Raw genomic sequence first — 25285 nt, 5'->3', positions numbered from 1 at the left:
GAATACTCAATTTAAAGTAATCAAGTAATTTGAAAAATAGAACCTGCTTTGGGGTTTTATATTACATTATTATGTATTTAATGAACCATAAACATTTACTCATGGATACATGGTAGGTAAATAAAATCATTTGTTCTTTCTGTGGTGGTGGTCTGTCTATAATTTTGTGGTTTGTGCTGTGTTTTCTAATATAAACTTTTTTTGTTGTCTAAATGTATTTTGGAACTTACATGCTTTTTACGTCTAGTTCTCATATTGTCTTAAAAAACTTTCTACCAGTTAAAAATATTAGGCTAGCAAATATTTTCTCCCAAGTTTACTTTTTGGAGAAACCATATTCCAGTCATCGTGTTTACTTTGAGCCACGTTAGCATATGTTGAAGCTACTTTAGGTCCTCATAATATTGAAAACTTATTGGACTGTAAATGTTTATAGCCTGTTTTATTTTACATGCACTGATAGTTCATATATACAAACTGGCCAGGAGCTACCATCTTTCATTTCCTCTTTTTTTATTGTTTCTGCTATATTGAAAAGTGCTTAGGTTTTAAGGAAGTATAATGATCTGAAGAGTTATTACAGAGTTCAGGAAGCGACAAATGATGATGATATAGTGAACTGTTAAGTGTCTTTGGTAGTCCAGGTATTATTCCTAACGGCAAAATCATATGGTGGCTAGCAAAGGTACCTGATTGTGAGCCATTTTATGGCTTTTATTCTGAACATGTCTGGTAATTGTCCTGACAGATGAGACTTAGTGATAAATTTTCAGAGTGGTTTTCCTAAAATTAGCACAACAATTGACCCTCATTAATATGAAAGTGGTAAAGCTTATCTCTGAAGAGATTCTTCTCTTTCATGCCAGTTAAATCTTGAATTACATAGGCTGTTTCAGTTTTCTTTACTGGTGAGTTTTAGTTAGGCAAGTTACCTTCTGTTGGGCATTGCTTTGAATACTTATGTTTGTAACATGTGGTGCTATTTTAAGAATAAAAAAGAATATAGTAGGATTTTAATATTTTTTTAACTTAACAAGATAAAACAAATACATGTAGAAACAAAACTATAAGTATTTAAGATTAATAAATAAAGATTACTGATATTTGTCTATGCTGGCAAATAGTCATTGAAAAAATTAATATGCTTAGTAGAACATCATAAACAATAACTATCTGGGCTAGGAAAAAGAAATCTAATGTGATGTGCAAAACTTCTACACAGAAAATTAAAACGGATTTAAATAAATAGAAGTCTAGGAGAGAGTTGTACTGAATGCTTGGGAGCTTGTGTAGCATGAAAGACTGGATTTAATTCAGACTGGGAAGAGAGAGAGAGGTAGACACACACACAGAGAACACCACTTTTGTAAAGTAGAAAACAGTATTATTTCAATTCTCAGGGTCAGAATTAAAGAATGATATTCCTATATTCCTTTTCCAAGTTATCATATGGATTCTCAGTTTCACCTAGAAATGACATAGATGGAGAATAGCTGGGATATCTGGGAATGGTGGTACATACTTTTAATGTCAACACCCTGTAGGCAGAGGCAGATGGATCTATGTGAGTTCGAGGGCAGCCTAGTCTTCAAAGCAAGCTTCAGGCCAGCTAGGACTTCATAAGAAACACTGTTTCAAAACAAACAAACAAACAAATAAACAATAGCAAAACAAAAGAAAGCCAGGGTACAAGAAAACAAAACAAGAATACTTAACCTCTTAACATCAAGATTTGTTTAAATCTAATTGAATAGGATTAAGAATTCTGAATCATTGTGCTTTTATGTAAGATGTACGTTATAACAAAGAGGACCTAGAGGAATAGCAAGGGGTCACTCTTTTCAGCCATTGGTGTCGGGTCAGTCAGATAATATTCATGAAGGGTAAGGGCATGTGTGTCTTCACTTCTTTCTAAATCATTGACAGAACCAGTTCCAAATGTACGATAGGTCTAAAAGAGAGAAGTAACATGATAGGCTGGTAGAAAGGATTTGTGCTGATTTTGGATTGAGGGCAATGTCTTTAGCAGAAAATAAAAAACAGTAATCTTTAGGGAAATAACTGATTCAGTTGATAGAGGTTAGAAATTCTATGTATCAAAACTTAAAGTGAAAGTGTGGTCCAGGACAGTGTGTTTCTAAGGACCTAAGACAGGAAAGGGTTGACCTAATACATGTTCAGGTTTCCTCTGGAACATGAATGAGTGGATTGGTATAGTGTTTACTGAAGAATTCACTAAACAATACACCCAATGATGCCTGATGTCCCATCCATTTAGATGAAGCTTCAAGTTGTAAAACTAATATGTAGTGTTAGATGTCAGAGTAGTGGTTAGTCTTAGGGAAGAGGTAGGAATTAGGGAACGGTATGACAAGCTCCTGGGGTGCTTTCAGTGTCCTTTTTGTTGACCCAGGCAGTGGTCATACAGCTCATGTCTACTTTGAGATAATTTGTTAATCTCAACATTATTCATTTGACCTGTATGAGTGTTAACTTACCAAATAAGGGGTGGGGTGGGGGTGGGGGGCAAAGATCATGTTGTCAGATAGATGGACTAAATAATAGGGCAAGAGAGTGAAGAACTGCCATCACCTTTGTCACATGCTACCCAGGGGAAGCTACAATAAGGACTAAAAACAAAATCGTCATAGGATTTAGCAACATTAAGGTTCTTAGTGAATTTAGTCTAAAACAACAGTTTTAATGGTATATAGTAGTAGAAGCCATACTGAAATGGCTTGAGAAGATAGTATATTCAGAGATAAAATTGAACAGCAAGAGGAGACAATTCACTTTAGGTATTACCTGTCAAAGGGATGGCAGGTTGATAGATACTCCATAAATATTGAGTGACTAAATGAGTAATGAAGATTAATGAGGAATAAAGACGAGGAAAGATAAAGGGCAGGTATGTCTGTTAATCAGTCATGGTGACAGTATTAGTGTAGTATTAATGATTATGCCATCTTATCTTTCTTAGAACTTAAAGCAGTTCATGGGCTGGTCCATTGTACTGGTTCTCAATTTGATGAGCCACCAGAAAGTGCACATATCAGGATTTACATTAATTCTGAAAAGATGCTATTTCAAGTTGTTTCTTGCATATCTTTTGTTACAATTTAATTAATCTCCAGAGTTAGAAGAAAAGGTCTATTAGGTGGGTATAATTTTTAAAAATTTATTTTCTCCAATATCTCTGAATGGTAAATTTCCACTCAGTTTTTCTAATAAAGGCATTCTACTGAGAATCCCCGAATCAACTGCCAAATGTAATTAACAGCATAATTAACAGCATAAATGAGATGGAGGAGGAAAAGTGTGTCCTTAAAAATTCTGTTGCCTGTTTGGAATTTTGGGTGTGTGTGTTTGTTTGTTTTAGACGATTATTTAAGTAATATTACTAAATATTTAAGTTTTAGAATCCATTGTAGGCTCTAGGGGTTAGAATTGGGAAAAATATGTATATAAACCCTAATTTTGTGAGCTGCTTTCTACTAAGGAGTCATAGACAATGACCCCAAGTAAAAAGTGATGTCATATTGCCTGATTTTGACAAGAACAAAGCAGAAAACAAAGCTGGGAGCAGGACTGGGGAAGCCTAAGTGTGTGGACAAACCATTTTAGCTTCCTGAGAAAGACCTGTTTGGTGTTTGTAATCACCTGACTGACATTAATATGCAAGTCACACTTACAGAAACTTAGGAGTAGGGAATCTAATTAGGAGAGCAGCTGAGTGAACAGCAGACAATCCCAGGAGACTAGAGGGAAAACAGGAGAGGACTAGGGTGGTGCCAGGCACATGGTCAGCCAGACCTTGAGGTTTGGGGTGGCTTGAGGCATTGATTCTTACTCTTCACAATGCCTTAATAGCAAAGGTGCAGGAATGGGGATGCAGAGACAAGTCAGGATGCTATTACAGTCACCTGGACAAGAATGAGAGCAACTTGAGTATTTACTTCCCTCACTATTAATCTCATGTTCAGCAGATTCCAACATTGATTTTATTCCATCCAATACTTTTTAAATACTTATTTACTTATGCATATGGGTGTGTTATCTGCATGTACATTTGCACACCAGGAGATGGTATCAGGTTTCATGGAACTGCAGTTATTAGACAGTTATGAGTTGCCATATGGGTGCTGGGAATTGAACTCAGGACCTCTAGAAGAGCAGCCAGCCAGTGCTCTTTACCTCTGAGCCATTGCTCCAGCACCATCAAATTCTTTTCTGGTGAAAATGTAATGTTTTCTGAAATGTTCATTTCAAGATTTAGAGAATCTAGTAAAACTACTCTTCCCCTTAACAATTTTCAGGTTTTAGTTTATTAATCAAAAGATTATACTTGAGGTCAGAGAGATGGCTTATAGTTAAGAGCACTGACTGTTCTTACAGAAGACCTACATTTGATCTCCAGCACCCATAAAGCAGATCACAACTCCAGTTACAAGGGATATGGCACCTCTTCTGGCTTCCATGTGTACCATTCACATGATATATAGTCACACATGCAGGCAAAACATATATACACTAAATATAATATTTTTAATTTTAAAAGACTATGTTCAAACTGTTCAGAGTTTTCACAGCGGATCCGGTTTCTTCAGATGACAGTATTCCTTGTCTACAAACAGTAATAGGAGTTGATTAGGTACAGGAACATAAGAGCTGAAATGTAATAAATGTTCATTTTTAGTTAGTGTAACTGTAACCTATGAAAGCCATCCTTTTAAACGAAATATTTCTATCATGCAAAATTCTGGAAATAGAGGAAGGTAAAAGCTTAGCAAAGGATGGTTTTATAAGCTTCCCATTTTTTGCTACTGCCATATAGTACTTTCTGATATTTATCATACATAGATCATAAGCAACCCAGCATTCCTCTTATGTGCACTTACTCCCTAAAGCTTGTCAGTTGTGATGGAACACTGACATTCTGCAAGCCAGCCTAATAGCAGAGCTACTTTCACCAACTGTCCTATCAGGTGTCCAGGTGACAAGAAGCCTTTCTAATTTTCTCTCTTATCCTCTCTATCTTGGCACAGTAGATTGTTCCTTTCTGTGAAGGTGACTAAGGGCACCTTTCATTAAATGTTATACAGTTTGCAGTTATTTTATAGTTTTCCAGCAGATGGCAGTAAAATGTCTCAAATACAGGAAAATTTTATTCAGGTCCTTTTTATAAACTGGGTTGTGGTTCCCAGTTTGCACATTCAAAATACAGGATTGGCACCTAAGTACAAAGTAGTAGAGTCCACTAAAATGACCCCTAGCTACTGCTTCTCTTAACCAGCCCTAAAGCACTGTTAATGTATTCTAATGTTAGTGTATACTAATTGATAATATCAGTACACATTAGGACATGTTAATATTAATAAAACACTGTTGTGATCGGAAGACCAGCTATGAAGAGCGAATGAGTGATAAACAATCAGGAACAGCTTTTAGCTTCATCCTGATTTCTAGGAATAGAAATAACACAGTGAACTTAAGCTTCTAATTATACTCCTTCCACAAGCCAAGTTAAGATATATTCTAAAGGATTTTACTTTGAAGACCTAGTCCTTCGAGCAAATGGAAAAAAAGAAAGGCAAACATTCATGCATGTGAGTGCACACCTGTGTACATGCCCATGCCAACACACTAAAAGCTAGTAGTAGTTAGATTATGGTAAAAAGGCATTTAAAAGAGCCAGATCTTGACGTGGTAACAAATAAACCACCCGTCATTCTTACTTTTTCTGCAAAATCTTACAACGGGAAAGTAGATGGTATCATATGATGATTAATTGATGGGTCATGTTCTCTTTCATTTTAGTGCTTTTCCTACTTATACATCTAGCCATATTTTCAGGGAGGGGGGGGGAAACAAATTCCCAGAGTATTTGGATTTTTGAGATACCAGGAAAATTAAAAGGAAGTTACAAAATAAACAAATATTTGAACATTGAAGGATAAGACTTTTCCTTCCTCCTCCCCTCACTGTTACTACCCGTGAAGCAAATGTTTGGACTGATACTCTCCTGGTAGTTTAATAGCATAAGAGGAGAGACATAATGCTGCTAACTTTCCCTAAAATTAGCAAACATGAAGTAACATGAAAGACAGTAAAATAAGCAAAGAACAGAAAAACAAGAGTCAAAACAAATAGTCAACTAGAAATTTAAAAATAATTTTCTCTACTCTCAGAAAGATAGTCTATCATATGCATATTGCCAGATATTTGATCACACTGTGAACTCCTAGATAATGTTACTTACTGAAAAGAAATGTTTCTAGTTGTGGTGTGGCTCAACCCTTAGCACACAGCTTTAGTCCTTAGCTTTGGAAAAAGACATACCTTTAGTATATACCCTTAGTTCCAAACAGTAAAGGTAAAGTTAGTTTGTGGAAGGAAGCACCCATGTTTGAAAGTGATGTCTAGTTGAGTGGCAAACAAAGTGATGAATCAGAGAAAGATTTGACAGAATAGGATCTGCCCCTCTCAGGAGAATGGAGAGGAAAGAGGCAACATAAAAGGAAGCAGCAGAGGGAGACAGGAAGGAGGCAGCTTTGCCAGGAGGGTTTTACAGAGACAGGTTAAAGAGGGAACAAGCTAGACACAGGCAAAGCCAGACTGAGCCAGAGAATGAGCCGGAGCCAGAGGATTAGAAGAGATTGTCAGAGTTAGAGGCCAAGCAGAGCGAAAAGTTAGAGGCTGGGTGAGAAACCAGGTTGGATCTATCAGTTTGGAGAGGAGTTTGAGCCAGAACAGTTGAGTTGATCAGCCAGCCAGAGTTCAGAAAGAGCTAGAAAGGGAGAGCTTATTCAGCAGTAAGTCTCAGAGACTGAAAACATTCTAGGCTTAGATAAGATTGTATGGAGTCTGGAAGCTTCCAGGACTAGTCCTAGGCCTAGGTTAGCAGATGGAGGCAGTAAACCTGGGAGACAGCATTTACATCAGCTGAATAAAAGATATATTTACATATGCATGTAACAAGAACTGAATGCTATGCAAAACACTTCCCTTTTGTGTACTTTTATTTGATACATAAATGTAAACACAGGACATATTAATGGGATTGGATTTTAATATACATGTTTATTGCATGGTGTTTAGAAGCAGGCTAAACATACCTGTGTCTTCAAACATTTGTCTATTTTTAATGATGTAAACTTTAAAAACATTTCTAGCTTTCTGAAATCTAGAGTGAACTATTTTTATCTGTAGTCACAATACTGTGTAAAAGTACATCTGAATTTGCTCATCTCTATGGCTTAGTACACATTGGCCAAGTACTCTCTTACCTGTCTAGCCTACATAAACACAAATCTACTTGGAACTTTATTGAAATCAAGTCTTTTTTTTTTATTCTACTGTAATTGAGATTATATGTATTAGAAAATTAGAAATAAAACCTGAATAGTTTTCAGCCATATCTTTTCAATTGACTCAACAAGGGTGATGTCCCTATATGGCATTAGGTAAATACTTCAAATAAACACCACTGCACAATTTAACTTAAAATTAGAATCTTAATAAGCTAAGTACATAGAAGTTATGAGTATAATAATAGTTATCTTAGGTGTGGGGTTGAAGGTTGGAAGGGCTGTGAGGACAGTTAGAGGAGAAGAATAAGTTACTAGGTTCTGTAGCACAGCAGGATAAGCAAAGTTACTTGGAACACATTGTCTATCTTTACATAGTCAAAAGAGGATTTTAAATATTTTCACCATAAAGAAATGATAAAACATTAGGGCAATAGATATTCTGATTATTTTGATGTAATCATTACTTTGTGTGTATCTTAATTAAACATAATTGTGTACCTCATGAATACATACAAATATGTCAACCAAAAGTAAAATGTTTAAACTTAGGATTGCAATTCAGTTGGTAGATTGCTTGCCTAGCATGCACAAAACACTAGTTCAGTCTCTAGGATGGTATAAAACTGGGTGTGGAACACATTCCTGTCATCCTCAGGATGTCAAGACTACGTGACATGCCTTTTAAAAAAAGTCAATGATGATGATGACGATGATGATGATAAAGATAAATATTTTGCTATACATGGCGTTAATTCCTGTAGTTCTAACACTGAAGAAATTGAGATAGGATGATTACTATGTTCATGGCCATCTTAAGTATCCTGTCATTAATTTTTAAATTTTTTTATTGATCTTTGTGAGTTTCACATTGTGTGCTCCAGTTCGACCCATCTCCCTGTCCCTCCATACCCACTCTCAACCTACGCATATACAATGCGTGTGAGTGTGTGTGTATAAAACATGTAGTCATATATCTAATGTATGAGGCTAACTATGAAAACATAGTTAAGAAGGATAAAAGTAGTTTCCTCCATGAAGAAAATTTGGTTAGAGGGTGGCTGAGATTGCTCATCAGGTAAAGCTGCCTGCTCTCAAGCCAGATTCCCAAGTGGATTCCTGGGACCCACATGGAAAAAGGAAAGAACTGACTGACTCCCACAAGTTGTCCTCCGAACATGCACACACACTCACATACACACTAAAATATAGTTCAAAAACAATTTTAATTTGTTTAGACATAGGGCTGTAGATTACTGTTTTAGCAACCTGTACAGAACTAATGAGCTCTAAACTATATACATATATTATTAACATAAGTTTATAAGCTGCTCATAGAAAAGAATGTCACATATACACAAATAAAAGCAAATTAGAACAATAGTGATCTGCTAATTTTATACATGAAATCATCAAATATGTTTTCTGGGAAGATAAAAGGAAACAAATATGATAGCCCATTAATGCCAGATTACCTTTTCAGAGGGTAGACATATGGCATGCATAAACTCATGCAAGCTCATGCATATCCTCATAGCAGCACCAAGTCAATCTTTCAGTGGAGACTTAGACGTAAAGCACTTGCTTTGGCAGTCTAATATTACTTACTAGGTTCATGGCTATTACCTGTAAAACTGATAAAATGACATAAACAATTTTTCCAAATTTTGATTACTCCACAGTACAAGAAACATAATAAAATTATTACTCACCAGGGTAGGAAAAAGGCATCCTCAGATCTTCTCACGTGAGCAAAGCTTGCTATACGTCTATAAACCACGGATAGCTTTTAATGTTTGAATTCAGTATTAGAAATGTGAACAATCAGAAAGATAGGTTAAGTCACAGGCACAGCATTTATGATTCATAGAAGACTTGTACTGTATGTAGCCTTTGTTCAGTTAAGTTTTATTTAGCAAAGGGGAAAGGAGAAGAAAATGTCCTTTACAGCATTCCTGAAGCATGAACAGAGGATATTTTTTTAATCTTTAGACTATAATAATCTAATCTAAGCAGGAAGGTTTTAGCCAGGCAAAGTAGCACTTGCCCTTTAATCTCAGCACTATGGAGGCAGAGGTGTACAGATCTCTGTGAGTTGTAGGTCAGTTTGCTCTACATTGTGAATTCCAGGACAGCCAGAGCTACAGAATAAGACCCTGTCTAAAACGAACAAAATCTTATCTTATGTTCAGTCTACTTCACTTGCTTTGTCTTTTCTGCCCAGTTAATTTCATGTGTTTTCATGTTTCCAAGCAATCATGTCTGTATGGATAGCTTTTAAATTTCTATTTCTGGCTTCTTCTTTCCCTTTTAATTCAAATACAGAGCTTTAGCCCCAGTTGGTCCCCTGAACATCTCTTCCAGCATGGTCAAAACCAAAATTCTGTGTATCTTCCCTCTTCATCCCTTCCTAGCTTCATAACCAGTTCATGTGGTAACTGTCTCTGTTAATGTGACTACTGTATTTGCTTCTGCCTCAATTTCTTCCATTTAAAATTTTTTTAAAAGTTTATTTGGCATTTCCTTAGAGGATTAGTTGAATCATATTAGTTTCTTTGTTTCAACATAGCTATCTCAGGTTCTGGCCTGACTGGACTGCTTCAGGTTTTCCAGGCAGCCTCAGGCACAATGGCATTTGCTCACTTTAGCCATCAACCTGCAGTGCCTTGCTCTGTTCTTCCACCTTTACCTTGACCTCCTTTGTATGGAAATGTGCTCTGTCCTAAGGCCCAGATCATCTCTTGGCAATCTTTCCTTTCATTCTGCCAGTCAGCATTCTCCAGTATGAGAATTTACCCATAGTAAATTGCACTAATATTTGGATGTGTGCCCTTATGTTTTCGTTAAGTTGTTGGTGTGTATCTTAGTTACTAGATGGGACCTTGTAGATGATGACAGAACTGTGGTTTATCCAATCAGTTATCACTGCAACAGCCTTCAGAAAGCTCAGGTTAAGCATACAACCACGTGCAAGATATGCACTAAACCTATCTTGGAGCTCTCAGAAAGCATTCTGTTTCTGTATCTCGCGAGCTTGTCCTTGGTGTTTTTATTTGCATTTTTGGAGAAATTCTTCTCCTGTAAAGCATGGGAATAACTCAACAGTCTGTTGTATGATGGAGGTATAAAGAAGGGGTTCAGTTATAATGCACTTTGGGGTTTACTATAGATACTTGACCTACATCCTTAAGGACTCAGGGGCTTTTCTAAAAGGAAAAGGAAACTGAATGATTCTGATAAGCTGAGAAAAACTACCTAAGTACCAGTGCAGGCTGACACCTACTACCTCTTGAGTGCCTCCCCCTCCCCACCCCACCCTTGAGATTCAGATGTGTGTATTAGGAACCAGAAGTAGTAGAGAGCTAACAAAACAGCACATTGGTGCCAATGAAAATAAGAGAAAGATGCACTTCAAAGCCCCATATGATTAAGAGCACATTTAACAATTGTATGGAGTGGGTACTTAATAGCTACAGAATTTCACAGTGGTAGATATGGCTTCTGGGGGCCCAGGGGAGGGGGGAAGCTTGCAGACCAAGAGAAAAGTTGTCTCTTCTGATAATTATTTGACATCAGTGACATAGCATGGGGCTGAAAGTCAAAGATGTGTTTTATTTATCCTCGTTAATACATTAGGTTAAGTTTTCTTGGGGTTTAGCAGTGACTCTGAACCATTAAATTTAGGCTGAAACAATGCCTTTCAGTCTATTACTCCTCTGACTCTTAATTGATGTAACAATTTAAAAAAATTATCAGCTTTGCAAATTCACGTGAACTGTTTTCAAAAAGGCTAGTTTATGTTTTCCACAATAGGAATGAAGAACTATAGCTCAGATAAATAAAGGCATGTTGTATCAGTTTTCTTACAGAGAATGAAAATTAATTCAAAATTGCATTAAAATATCTATTTCTCTCTTATTATTGAGTAAAACTAGTAAGTTTTTAAAAGAAATGCTATTACTCTCATTTTTCATGGGTATTTGTCTTTCAAGTTTCATTCCACTGTATTTTTATCTTATTGGTGATAATGCACTCTATTAGAATTGATAATTGTACCACTGTTTTTTATCTCAGGAAAGAATATCTAATTAAACAACATTTACCTTCATAATGAAAGCACATTTACGTGCTAATTCTTATCATGACCTGTTATAGAAAAATTTAAAGTTTATTTTTGGGTGTGTATGCTGTGTGTATGCGGGCACACACTCATGCATGTAGTTAAGAGGACAACTCCTATGGACTCCCTCCCTCCTACCATTGTTATGGGGATTCTGGGAGATGCCCTGCAAGTGCTTTATCATTGATCCCAAAGTCTTTTTGATATTTAAATACTGATGGTTATTTTTCCACATTTTACATACATCTAGAGAAAGAGGTGTGTAATTTAAGGAAGCAATTCTTTGGATATATCAGCTCAGCTTAATGGCTCCTACTTCACAGAATTTGAAAGATGTCAAATGCAAATTTCCTAGCAGATTGCGGTGTGTTTGTAGAAGGTGAATATTAAATTCTTTCTTTCCCTTTGACACTTTTACTTTGTAGCCTTACAAAAACAGAAAACAAAAGCAACTGCCAACATGTAATCCAACCAGTTCAGGTATAGATTCTTAATCTATCCAATTTTTAAGACTGGCACTGCAATTTTAGATTTTTTAAAGTATACTCTATTTTATATATAGCCTAACAGGTTATGACAAATATTCAAGATGCCACATATTTGATGAAGAAACTTTTCATAAAAAAAGCAATAGACTGTGCTGGAGAGATGGCTCGGCGGTTAAGAGCCCTGACTCCTCTTCCAGAGGTCCTGAGTTCAATTCCCAGCAACCACATGGTGACGCACAACCATCTGTAATTGGGTCCGATGCCTTCTTCTAGTATATCTGAAGACAGTGACAGTGTACTCAATACATTAAACAAACAAACAAACAAACAAACAAACAAACCTAAAGCAATAGACAGCATATATAAATATATCAAGGTTGATATAGACTAGATAGATATATCTAGATAGATAGACTGCTTCTTTCAACATTTTGTGCTACCATTTAGCAATATTTAGGTTAACATTTATCATACATTTATTAAGTCTTTGTTGACCATATTGTATTCTAAACTGCTTTTATTAAACAGGAAAGGTGGGGAATTACTGAATACTAAAGTTAAGGCATTGATTTATATTATAGTTCCATGTTACTGGAGATTGTTCGCAGATGACTAGTACACCGTGTACAAGCCTGTTCAGAAGTCATTTGATTAGATATGCTTAGGATACCAAACATGACAGGAGTGAATAAAAGAAAGCTAAGTGATGTGTTACGGTCTTAGCATCACACTTGGAATGTTACCAAATTATGGAAGCTCCTGACTATTCACAAGAGTGTTCTGTTTGTTTCCTTCCTTGGGGCATTACATGCCATCATTCCTATCAAAGCATATATGACCATAATATAGAGTATGTGCTCTCTTCTTTTTAATATTTTGTGGATGGAACAGAGTATTAGTGTTGGTAAAAAGGAGCTCATTTTAACAAAATTTGAGTTTTCACATTTTTTGTTGTAATGGTTTGTAGTCTGTTTAGTGAACACTTTAAAAGTATTGCCTAGTAAAAGAAATAGTTTTGTAAATGAAAGCAAAAGAAGACTTCAGAGAATCTAAGATGATACTAGCTTGTGAGTTTGAGTGCATGAAGAAATCTGTAAAGGTATTTATACCTTTTTATGGAAAAGAGTACTATTTTAAAGGAGCCATGAATGACAAAAGTTGCTCTCATTTTTCTTTTTTACATTTTTTATAACTCTGTCTCCTCCCTCCCTCTTCCCACTCCAACGAGGCAGATGCTCTTATTATCCCTCCTATTTGTTAATACTCAGGGAAACTGAGGTACTATTTGTCTTAATATCCCATAAATGGTAAAAGGCTCAGCTGGTGTTTGAACCTAGCAGTTTGTTCCTAAGATCAGTTGCTACCCACCATACTCTTCCACATACTAATAGCACCTGAGAAGTTCTAGTTAAATGTTCTGAGGCTAGAGAGAGAACACATTAGTCAGGAATGTTTGTTGTCCTTCTAGAGAGTCATTCTTTCAGGAGACCTGGGTTCAATCCCAGTTTTAGTTCCCGGTACTTAAAAAGGCTCACAACCACCATTAACTCCAGTTCCAGGGGAACCAACACACCTTTCTGGTTATTATTGGCTTTGCTGCAGCATGCACGCACACATGCATGCACAAACACATGCATGCAAGTACACAGAAACAACATTTAAAGTGTCAGAATTCTGTGTTCTTCATCCCAGTGAAATTATCAATGTTTGGATATCTTTTTTTTTTTGAAGTTTTTTGGTTTTTCGAGACAGGGTTTCTCTGTATAGCTCTGTCCTGGAACTCACTTTGTAGACCAGGCTGGCCTGGAACTCAGAAATCCACCTGCCTCTGCCTCCCAAGTGCTGGGATTAAAGGCGTGCGCCACCACCACCCGGCTAATGTTTGGATATCTTACAAACATGAGTTCACAAGCCATTTTCTGTTTTACTGTTACTTAGTGGGAAGAATGTGTAGTTTTCTATTAAAAGGTATAGAAAGAGACTATAGACTATATAGAGGTTTTAGTTGCTGTTGGTTGGCACAGAAAAAAAAAACTGATGAGTGAGTTTCTGTTTATTAGAGATAGAACTCAAAAGTCATTAAATGCACATCCACACAAAGGGTGCATTTACAATTAGGACTACTCAAGTACAAATTGAGTTAAGCATTGAATATGATATATATTCAGTAGTTTTGATTTCATATTTTTAAATTTCATTATATATAATGAGACTGTAAGCATCCACTTCTGTATTTGCCAGGCACTGGCAGAGCCTCGCAGGAGACAGCTATTCAGGCTCCTGTCAGCAGGCTCTTGTTGGTATCTGCCTAATGTCTGGGTTTGGTGGTTGTTTATGGGGTGGATGCCCAAGGGGGGCAATCTCTGGATGGTCCTTCCTTCAGTCTCTGCTCTGAACTTTGTCTCTGTAACTCCTTCCATGAGAATTTTGTTCCCCATTCTAAGAAGGAACAAAATATCCACACTTTGGTCTCCCTTCTTCAGTTTTAATGTGTTTTGCAAATTGTATCTTGGGTATTCGAAATTTCTGGGCTAATATCCACTTACCAGTGAGTGCATATTATGTGTGCTCTTTTGTGACTGGGTTACCTCACTCAGGATGATGCCCTCCAGGTCCATCCATTTGCCTAGGAATTTCATAAATTCATTGCTTTTATAGCTGAGTAGTATTCCATTGTATAAATGTACCACATTTTCTGTATCCATTCTTCTGCTGAGGGACATCTGGGTTCTTTCCAGCTTCTGGCTATTATAAATAAGGCTGCTATGAACATAGTGGAGCATGTGTCCTTTTTACAAGTTAGAACATCTTCTGGGTATATGTCCAGGAGAGGTATTGCTGGATCTTCCAGTAGTACTATGTCCAATTTTCTGAGGAACCACCAAACTGATTTCCAGAGTGGTTATACCAGCTTGCAATCCCCCCAGCAAAGTAGGAGTGTTCCTCTTTCTCCACATCCTCACCAGCATCTGCTGTCACCTGAATTTTTGATCTTAGCCATTCTGACTGGTGTGAGGTGGAATCTCAGGGTTGTTTTGATTTGCATTTCCCTGATGATTAAGGATGTTGAACATTTTTTCAGGTGCTTTTCAGCCATTTGGTATCCCTCAGTTGAGAATTCTTTGTTTAGTTCTGTACCCCATTTTTAATAGGTTTATTTGATTTTCTAGAGTCCAGCTTCTTAAGTTCTTTGTATATATTGAATATTAGTCCCCTATCAGATTTAGGATTGGTAAAGATCCTTTCCCAATCTGTTGGTGGCCTTTTTGTCTTATTGACAGTGTCTTTGCCTTACAGAAGCTTTGCAATTTTATGAGCTCCCATTTGTTGATTCTTGATCTTACAGCACAAGCCATTGCTGTTCTGTTCAGGAATTTTTCCCCCGTGCCCATATCTCTGAGGCTTTTCCCCACTTTCTCCTCTATAAGTTTCAGAGTCTCTATAAGTTTAATGTGGAGTTCCTTGATCCACTTAGACTTGAGCTTTGTACAAGGAGATAAGAATGGATCAATTTGCATTCTTCTACATGATAACTACCAGTTTTGCCAGCACCATTTGTTGAAAATGCTGTCTTTTTTCCACTGGATGGTTTTAGCTCCCTTTTCAAAGATCAAGTGACCATAAGTATGTGGGTTCATTTCTATTCCATTGATCTATCTGTGTGTCGCTGTACCAATACCATGCAGTTTTAATCACAATTTTTCTGTAGTACAGCTTGAGGTCAGGGATGGTGATTCCACCAGAGCTTCTTTTATTGTTGAGAATAGTTATTGCTAGCCTAGGTTTTTCATTTACTTTTTGTTAATATGACATTTCAATATCTGTAGAGGGATTAGAGTAATAACTCAGCAATTAAGAGCACTTGCTGCTTTTTCAGAAGACCTGGGTTCAATTCCCAACATCTATAATATAGTTCACAGCTGTCTGTAACTCCACCTCTAATGGATCCGATGCCCCTTCCTGGCCTCTCTGGGCACCAGGCATGGAAGTAGTATGCAAGACATGCACACAGGCAAAACACCTTACATATAACATAAAAAGACAACCAATAGAGTAAATATATTAGTTTTAAAACACAAGCCGTATGCTGTGTGCTTTACCCAGGGTGTATGTTTATGCTTTGGTAGTAAGTATTATTGAAGGTAGAATACAGAAGAATATGCACACATAGTCATTATTCTCAAATACATTGATACCCAAATACCTTATATCTTCATGGGATTATTTCTGTTCTCATCCAAAATAAATCTTTGTTAGTAGTGGTTATTTTTTATATTATTTCAGCTATAATAAATCTAAATATCCCTTTAGCTCCTAAATATCCCTTACATATCCTATCCATAATAAAAGTACATTGTCATTTCCAGTGGACAAAAACCCCCTTGATTTATCTTCGAAACAGAAGAATACCTAACTAAGGTTCGGCTCTGGCGTTAGGGTTTCTGAGCTCCACTTTGCTTTCTTTATGTCTTCATTGTTCACAATTGGTTATAAATTGATTATGTGACTCATCTCATACTCCTATGCCCTTTTTTTATACCACTGTTGTGTCTATTATATAGTATATCTTTTAATAACAATTTCATGATGATACAGAGTTTAGGGGGAAGCTTTAGCCTCTTGAATATTTCTTTTTATATTTGCAAATATTGTAATACTAGACAGTATTGTCATTATTTTTTTCCCATTTCCAAATGTTTTATACCTGATTTTACAAAAAAATATGAAGCCGGGCGTGGTGGCACATGCCTTTAATCCCAGCACTCGGGAGGCAGAGGCAGGCTCTACAAAGTGAGTTCCAGGACAGCCAGGGCTATACAGAGAAACCCCCTCTCCAAAAAAGAAAGAAAGAAAGAAAGGAAGGAAGGAAGGAAGGAAGGAAGGAAGGAAGGAAGGAAGAAAGAAAGAAAGAAAGAAAGAAAGAAAGAAAGAAAGAAAGAAAGAAAGAAAGAAAGAAGCAAACAAACAGAGAGAAGGTATAAGAGACGACGGAAGGACAAAAAAGCAAAACAGATTGGATATGGAGGTCCACACATATAATCCTAGTACTTAGGTGGTAGAAGCAGGAAGATTAGCAGAAGTTCAAAGCCAGCCTAAGCTGACTTTGTTACATAGCAAGTTCAAGACCAGCCTGGACTACATAACATTCTGTCTGAAAGGAAAAATGAAAAGGAGGAGGAAGAAGAAGATGAGGAAGACAAAGAAGGAGGAGGAAAAGAAAGAAAGGAAAGGAAAGGAAAGGAAAAAGAGAAGAGAAGAGAAGAGAAGAGAAGAGAAGAGAAGAGAAGAAGAAAAGGGAGGCAGGAAAGGAAGGAAACTGTAAATATTTTATTTTAGTAAAATTAAAATATTCAAATATTAAATTTTTCATATGAGACTATTTTCTCATGTTGCCTGGCTTTTTTGTCAACATGACATTTTAAGACTATTAGATTAAATATATTTTTAAAAATAGCCTTAAAAAGAAAAAACACAAGATAAGTCATTTAGGAGGGACATATTTGCTTTATTAGTAGTAATTACTACTGAAAATAGGTTCCAGAAAAAATGCATATATAGGAACTTTCAAAACATACTGTCCAAAGGGATAGTATGTAATATCTGAAGTGAAAATATAATATGGGCCGTATCAAAAACAGAAATAGAATTTTCCTGTTACAACCTGGCAAATGCTTGAATAAAAAGATCTTATTACTTTTGTTATAATGATAGTTAGGAGTAAAAGGTTTAAAATACCTATCATAAATTACTTTTCCCCCATATAAGAATTTTATTTTCCTTTGTGGTTAGATTTTCTTTTATTAGTGAATGGACAGGTTTATTTCCACAGTCAGTCTTGAGTAGTAAACAAGGGTGCTTCAGTGATTATATCACAAACCAACAGTTTCCTCCTGTCAAAGGCTCTTACTTTTGCTCTTTTACCAAAGTGATCAACAAGCAAATTGAGTTCATATTTGCCTTGATGTATCTGCTGAGTTACCCAAGCTGCTGCTTCAAAGCTTCTGGCATCTCAGATGGCGGAAAGCGAAGGAACTATGATACTTCATGACCTTCATGGAGTCAGAGTGAGTCATGATACTAACAGAGTTCCATCCACACAGCCAATTCTCTGGAGGCCTTGAGAAGCAGTGCTCTCCTCTCTGCTTAGCACAGACGTCACACAATCAGCAAGGTGAGACACAGTTAACCAGAAGATCTGGCTGTGGAACCTCCCATGATGTTACAACCAGCTGCTCTGCTTCTGTACATCCCCTACTGTCTTAGCAACCACAAACTTAATATAAACTTCAACAGCACATTCAAAGCAGACAGACTTCAACTTGGTATGTAGTTTCTTCTCATCCACAGAGGACAGATTGTAGAATACAAATTGAGCTTTCTTCTTATACATTTTGAGAGCTGCACACTTGAAAAAAACCAAACTTGCAGAGCTCTCTCATAAAGCAGTCAAAATTGTCCAAACCACAAAATACCATCCTCTTTCAGTGTAATTGAGAATTCATCAAATCCCTTAGCTGTTTGAGGGTCCACCTGCATATAGCATTTTACTAGATTTAGTGCAATGACAGCAAACTTAGGGTGCCACCAAAGCCTACACAGTGCATAATAAATACTTCATGGGGCCAAATTCACAACTGTACTTTCAACTGCAAGACACAACTGCAGGAATCCATGAGGATGTCATATACAAGCTCCAGGTACACCAGTGTGCCATAGATAAGAACATTCTCTGCCTAAGCTAAGCACCAACCTGCTCACTCAGTATGCTGGGAGTCACAGAGTGGAGTTGGAGTTTTTACTAAACAAAACAAAACAAACAAAAACAAAAACAAAAACAAAAAAACAGAAAGGAAAGTACTTTGCACACCACCAGAGTATAAATACCAACCTAGTTATAAACCCTCTTGTCTACAATGGTGTCCTGGTACAAGATACACTGGTACTCTAGTGGAACAAACATTGTGGGAGTAACTAAACAATATATGATTGGAATTAAGGCCTGTTCCATAAGAAGGAACCCATGTCTGATACTGCCTGGGAGGCCAAAGGCCTAAGACTATTAAGCCATGGACCTAGTGAGGAAACCACAGAATACTGTTCTACCAAAATGACTCCTAACAACATTCTGCTATATGCATAAATCAACATCTCGCTCAGCTATTATCAAAGATGCCTCCTCCTACAGTAGATGGGAGCAAATACAGAGACCTGCAACTGGACAATGTGCAGAGAGTAAGCGACCTTGAGACCTTCAGCCCTAAATGGGATGTCTCCATCAAATCCTGCCCCTCAGATCTCAGGAAACTTTGGAAGAGGAGGCAGAAAGATTTTAAGACCTAGTGGGAAAGAAAACCAAGGAAACAAGGCCTTCTAGACACAACAGAAACTGTGGCAGCATGTACAGGTCTAAGCCAGGTGGGGGTCCCAGTGCTGAGAGGGGACGTAGACACAAGCCCCCATCTCTACCTAGAAGCTGTCTCCAGTTGGCAGCCACTCCCAAAGGAAGAACTAATCTCCTCCAACCCAGTATCACTGGGTTTACAAACCAAACTTAATGGGCCCATGCCCAGCAATAAATGGCCAACACAAAACAGACTCAGAATTTTTGGAGGTTTTTGTTTTTGTTTTTGTTTTTGTTTTGTCGTCTCACAATGCTATGTCTGAGAGAGAGGGAGGGAAGGAAAAAGGGGTGGGTGGATGGACGGACAGAGGGACAGACTGACCTATCAACTGACCCACTGACCCATCTTTTGCTTTCGTATTATTGTCTGTGTGTTTCTTGTGAGTTTTCTTTGGCTCTTTTTTTCCATATTGGTTTTTGGGTTTTTTGTTTGTTTCTTTGTTTGTTTTTGCATTCTGGTTGTTTTTATTTTATTTTTTTATTTATTGTTATTGTTAATTTTAGGTGCTTGCTTGTATTCTAAAGAGAAAAGAAAGGTAAATGGGTGTGGATTTTGGTGGGTGAAGAAGTAGGTCTGGTGAGGGGTTGGTATGGAAACCATAATCAGTATCTATTATTAGGTGGGGGAATCTATTTTCAGGTAAAAAAGAAAAAAGGGGGGCTATGTTTTTAAAAATCTGTCACTTAAGAGTAATATTCTTTTTTTTTTTCCGGAAAAAAATAACAAAATACCTACAATGACACTATGTGTATGCAAGTAGTACAGTGAGCTCTTATAAAAGATGTGGTCAATCTATAATCCTGTTCCAATAAGAATGTTTTAAAAATAAGAAATAAAAGTATAAATATAAAATTGAGGAAAAGAGGTTCCCATTCTCTCTTGAATTGGATCGCTTGTCAAGAGGACACAGTCTGGGACTGAAGCTTTCTTTACTCATTACATTGCATTCTGCCTTTAAAGGAAAGCAAGATCCACAGCAGCCCCTCTTTCAGGCGCTCCTAAGAAAGCAAGTGTTCTGATCTGCTCACATTCAGAAAAAACATTTTAGATTCTAGCGGATGTAAATCTCTGTATTGAAATATATGAAGAAACATGTATGTATAATACCTTTTCAAAAAATCTACACAAATTGTTAGTACATAGTTACTACATATACAATAATCTACATGAATATATGGTGCATAATTACACACTAAGAAAAAGAGGCTCTGCTGATAAATCGAATTTGGTACAATCTGCAAGCTCTTATATAAAATTAATATAGAAAATTTGGAAAGTACAGGAAGCTGTGAAGAGGCAAAATAAACCTCCAAATGCCAGTCAAATAAAGAAATGTGGACGAGGCCAACCTGGTCTACAGAGTGAGTTCCAGGACAGCCAGGGCTACACAAAAACCCTGTCTCAAAAGAAAGAAAGAAAGGAATGTGGAGTAGCTCAGTTGTGTACCATACTGGCTCAGCACTCAGAGCCAACAGAAGAAGTATGCGTTCTAGTGCTGCCACGGTGAGATTGGCATGTCACTCACTGAGCTTGACTGTGTCTCCATCTCATTTGTAAAGTGGACATTTGTTTCTTTTGTTGCTTATTTTAGAATTCAGTTGCATGGGAAATGAGCTTTAGAATTTTTTTTTTTTTAGATTGTTTCCCTTTTAAAAAATGCTTTATGGAACCATTTAAGGCTAGGCTCACAACTAAAAATCACATCTTTTTATGACTTAGTTTTTATTTATTTCTGTTGAAATTTAGTTTGTTTCAGTTACTTGTAAGGTAATTATAGAAATTGAATAAACTACTTGATGAAGAATTTTGAACTATCTTGTGTATGTGTGTGTGTTTTGTTATATGCATATGTACAAATGAAATGCCAAAGACTTACTGTAGCAAAATGGCTAATGTTTTATCTAAATAGACTTTGTGGACATAGAGACCACTTACCTATGACCGTCATTTGTACTGAAAGTAGTCTGTGTTCTGTGTTTTATGAGAAGACTGCAATAATGTCTGAGTTATGATTGCACAAACAAACCTGACTGGCAAGTTTGTATTTTTTTTTTTTGTTTTTTGTTTTGTTTTGTTTTGTTTTTCTGTTTTGGTTTTTCGAGACAGGGTTTCTCTGTGTAGCCCTGGCTGTCCTGGAACTCACTTTGTAGACCAGGCTGGCCTTTGTATTTGTTTTTAAAACCATTGAGGAATATGAGTTTCCTAAGATCATTCTTTACAGAAATAACTTAATATCCTATTTAATTTATTTTAGTATTTTATTTTTGTGTGTTCATATGTACAGATACATATAGAGCCTAGAGGACAACCTTAGATATCATTTTTTTGAATCTATCCATTTTGTTTTTGTTGACAAAGTTTCTCACTGGCCTGAAGCATGCCATATGCCCCAGGAGTCAGGAGTCTGCCTGTTTCCATGTCCCTAGCACTGGGTTGTGGAAAGCAAACTCAGGTTCTCCATGCTTATAAGGCAGGTACTTACTAAGCTGTCTTTTCAGTCCTAGGACCCCTTTTTATAATAGACAGAGAAAGCCAATATCTTAAATATGGTCCTAGCTGTGAGAGTATATTCAAAAATAGTATTTATTATTATCATCTATCACTATCCCCAAAATGTTTTTAGATAGCTTTTGTTGCTTATTAAGTTTTCTATTTCCATCATTCCTATGGGATTTTCTTGTTCAAATGATGATATAAAACAAAATATTTTCCTTGTATCTATCCCACTTAATATTTTGCCCAATTTTCTTTGCAGTACTGTTTTGTTCACATGAGAACCCGAGTTAAAGAGCACTCAAATAGGGCTTTGACTCTGTACTACTTCCTCCCAGCCAGTTGCCAGAAAATGTATTTGATGCAATCATCTTAGCTCCAAGAGGAAGGCAATGCTCAAATTGTTGTTGTTGTTATTGTCGTTTTTCTTTTTGAGATAAGGTTTCCCTGTGTAACAGTCCTGTGAGTCCTGGAACTCACTTTATAAGACCAGGCTGGCCTCGAAATCACAGAGATCTACCTGCCTCTGCCTCCCAAGTGCTGAGATTAAAGGTGTGCAGTACCATATCTGACTTCAGATTTTTAACCTGAAGTTTAAAAGGAATCTGTGACTATCCTAATTATTCCATGTTTGTCTAGTGCCCTTTCAACAATCATGTGGATACATTGCTATTCATATGATTTATTAGAAATTCTGGTCTTCTAATGTCTTTTCATCAAAGTAGAATGAATGTTAAGTGTCATTTCTGAGTAAGTGGGTGATTTTGATATTTGTCATAACAATTGTAAACAATGATTTCTTTTTCTAATATGAACTCTTAGAAGAATTCAGTAGGAAGACTACATTATCAAAATGCCTTTTCTGTGTAAGGCAACATTAAAAGAAGCTGTGTTTGTGGTTAGAAAAGCCGTGTGTTACAACCCATCTGCTGTTTAAAAGCAGGAACGTTCATGAGTGCAAGCGCTAGATCTGTTCCGTTTGGTGTACACCTCAGGCTAGTTGCTGCTGAGATATGTTTCTGCTCGGAAGAGTAGAGGATAAGTGTTAAGGAATTGCTTGCTTGTTGATCTGTTTGAAAAATGAGTGAATTTGATGTATAAGTTTTTGATTATGTGCAGCTAGCTAAATTGTGATCATTTTGGTTTTTTAAAAACAATGCATCTGTGGCACAGAAAATTACTCTTGGTTTTTTATTAACAAAGACAAAATTTATTGATACAAATCTTGGAATCATTCCTAGATTGACTTCTCTAGGAGTCAATTGTGCCTTTGCCAAGCTGTTTACTATAGACTTAACACTATGGTTACAACTCTGGATAGATGTGTGTACTCCTTGCCTCCTTGGAGCTTCAATTCAGCTTACCTGAATTACAATGAGGAACATGTGAGATCCAGTGTAAATAATTTATAATTATATTGTTTCAAGATGTCTAATAAGAGAGTATTAATTAGTTCATAATAGGAAAACATTGAAACTGACTTAAGGTAGTTCTTTTGTTTGAATTATAACATTACAGAATGGAGTCTAGAAGATAGCATTATAGTCACCTAATTCAGCTATTCATTCAGTGCTTAATTAATGTTATTCATTGATATTTTATTTTCTTTTAGGTTTGTTTGTTTCTTTGTTTGTTTGTTTTGACTGTACTAGGAGATGGGGACCTATGCCTAGCATAAGCCTAGGCTATACTCTATCACTAAACCATAGTGGCAGCCTTTATTTGACATTTTTTTACTTAGAAAAATGCAGTTTCATACAATTTAATACAAACATCTATTAAGTCTGGGTCTCGACTGTGTAAAATGGACTAGTCAAGAATACTCTACCCAGTTACCTATTCAGGGAAATATGTGAAACCTAATAATCATAACATAAATACAATGTCTTAAATGGCCTTGTCTGTCCAATGTGAACATGGTCAGTGCCAAGTGGAGTGTTTTGAATTGTAGTTAAAAAAAAAAAAAAAAACTCCACCAAACTCTAAAAGGCTTTTCCTACCCAGAGAGGGATTTTCTATATGGGCATGGATGTTAGGGATTGTAGATTTTTTTTTTTAATTTTTTACTAGGTATTTTCCTCATTTACATTTCCAGTGCTATCCCAAAAGTCTCCCATACCCACCCCCCCACACTCCCCTACCCACCCACTCCCCTACCCACCCACTCCCACTTTTTGGCCCTGGCGTTCCCCTGTACTGGGCATATAAAGTTTGCAAGTCCAATGGGCCTCTCTTTCTAGTGATGGCCGACTAGGCCATCTTTTGATACATATGCAGCTAGAGACAAGAGCTCCGGGGTACTGCTTAGTTCATATTGTTGTTCCACCTATAGGGTTGCAGGTCCCTTTAGCTCCTTGGGTACTTTCTCTAGCTCCTCCATTGGGGGTCCTGTGATCCATCCAATAGCTGTGAGCCTCCACTTCTGTGTTTGGTAGGCCCCGGCATAGTCTCACAAAAGACAGCTATATCAGGGTCCTTTCAGCAAAATCTTGCTAGTGTATACAATGGTGTCAGCGTTTGGAAGCTAATTATGGGATGGATCCCTGGATATGGCAATCATTAGATGGTCCATCCTTTTGTCACAGCTCTAAATTTTGTCTCTGTAACTCCTTCCATGGGTGTTTTGTTCCCAATTCTAAGAGGGGGCAAAGTGTCCACACTTTGGTCCTCGTTCTTCTTGAATTTCATGAGTTTAGCAAATTGTATCTTATATCTTGGGTATCCTAAGTTTCTTGGCTAATATCCACTTATCAGTGAGTACATGTTGTGTGAGTTCCTTTGTGATTGGGTTACCTCACTCAGGATGATGCCCTCCAGGTCCATCCATTTGCCTAGGAATTTCATTAATTCATTCTTTTTAATAGCTGAGTAGTACTCCATTGTGTAAATGTACCACATTTTCTGTATCCATTCCTCTGTTGAGGGGCATCTGGGTTCTTTCCAGCTTCTGGCTATTATAAATAAGGCTGCTATGAACATAGTGGAGCATGTGTCCTTCTTTCCACTTGGAACATTTTCTGGGTATATGCCCAGGAGAGGTATTGCGGGATCTTCCGTTAGTACTATGTCCAATTTTCTGTGGAATCACCAGACTGTTTTCCAGAGTGGTTGTACCAGCTTGCAATCCCACCAACAATGGAGGAGTGTTCCTCTTTCTCCACATCCTCGCCAGCATCTGCTGTCACCTGAATTTTTTTTTTATTAGGTATTTAGCTCATTTACATTTCCAATGCTATACCAAAAGTCCCCCATACCCACCCACCCCCACTCCCCTACCCGCCCACTCCCCCTTTTTGGCCCTGGCGTTCCCCTGTTCTGGGGCATATAAAGTTTGTGTGTCCAATGGGCCTCTCTTTCCAGTGATGGCCGACTAGGCCATCTTTTGATACATATGCAGCTAGAGTCAAGAGCTCCGGGGTACTGGTTAGTTCATAATGTTGATCCACCTATAGGGTTGCAGATCCCTTTAGCTCC

General features: G+C 37.1%; 1 protein-coding gene across 4 annotated transcripts in view; it reads left to right on the top strand.

The window, feature by feature from the left end:
* Rasal2 (RAS protein activator like 2) overlaps positions 1-25285 on the top strand; it is a 277413-nt gene that overhangs the window by 126482 nt on the left and 125646 nt on the right. The window lies entirely within an intron of this gene.

The sequence above is a fragment of the Mus musculus genome, chromosome 1 (assembly GCF_000001635.26).
Source record: "Mus musculus strain C57BL/6J chromosome 1, GRCm38.p6 C57BL/6J".
Classification (NCBI taxonomy): Eukaryota; Metazoa; Chordata; class Mammalia; order Rodentia; family Muridae; genus Mus; species Mus musculus.
Note: the sequence above shows the minus strand (reverse complement) of the source record. Positions and strands in the feature narration are given on the sequence as shown.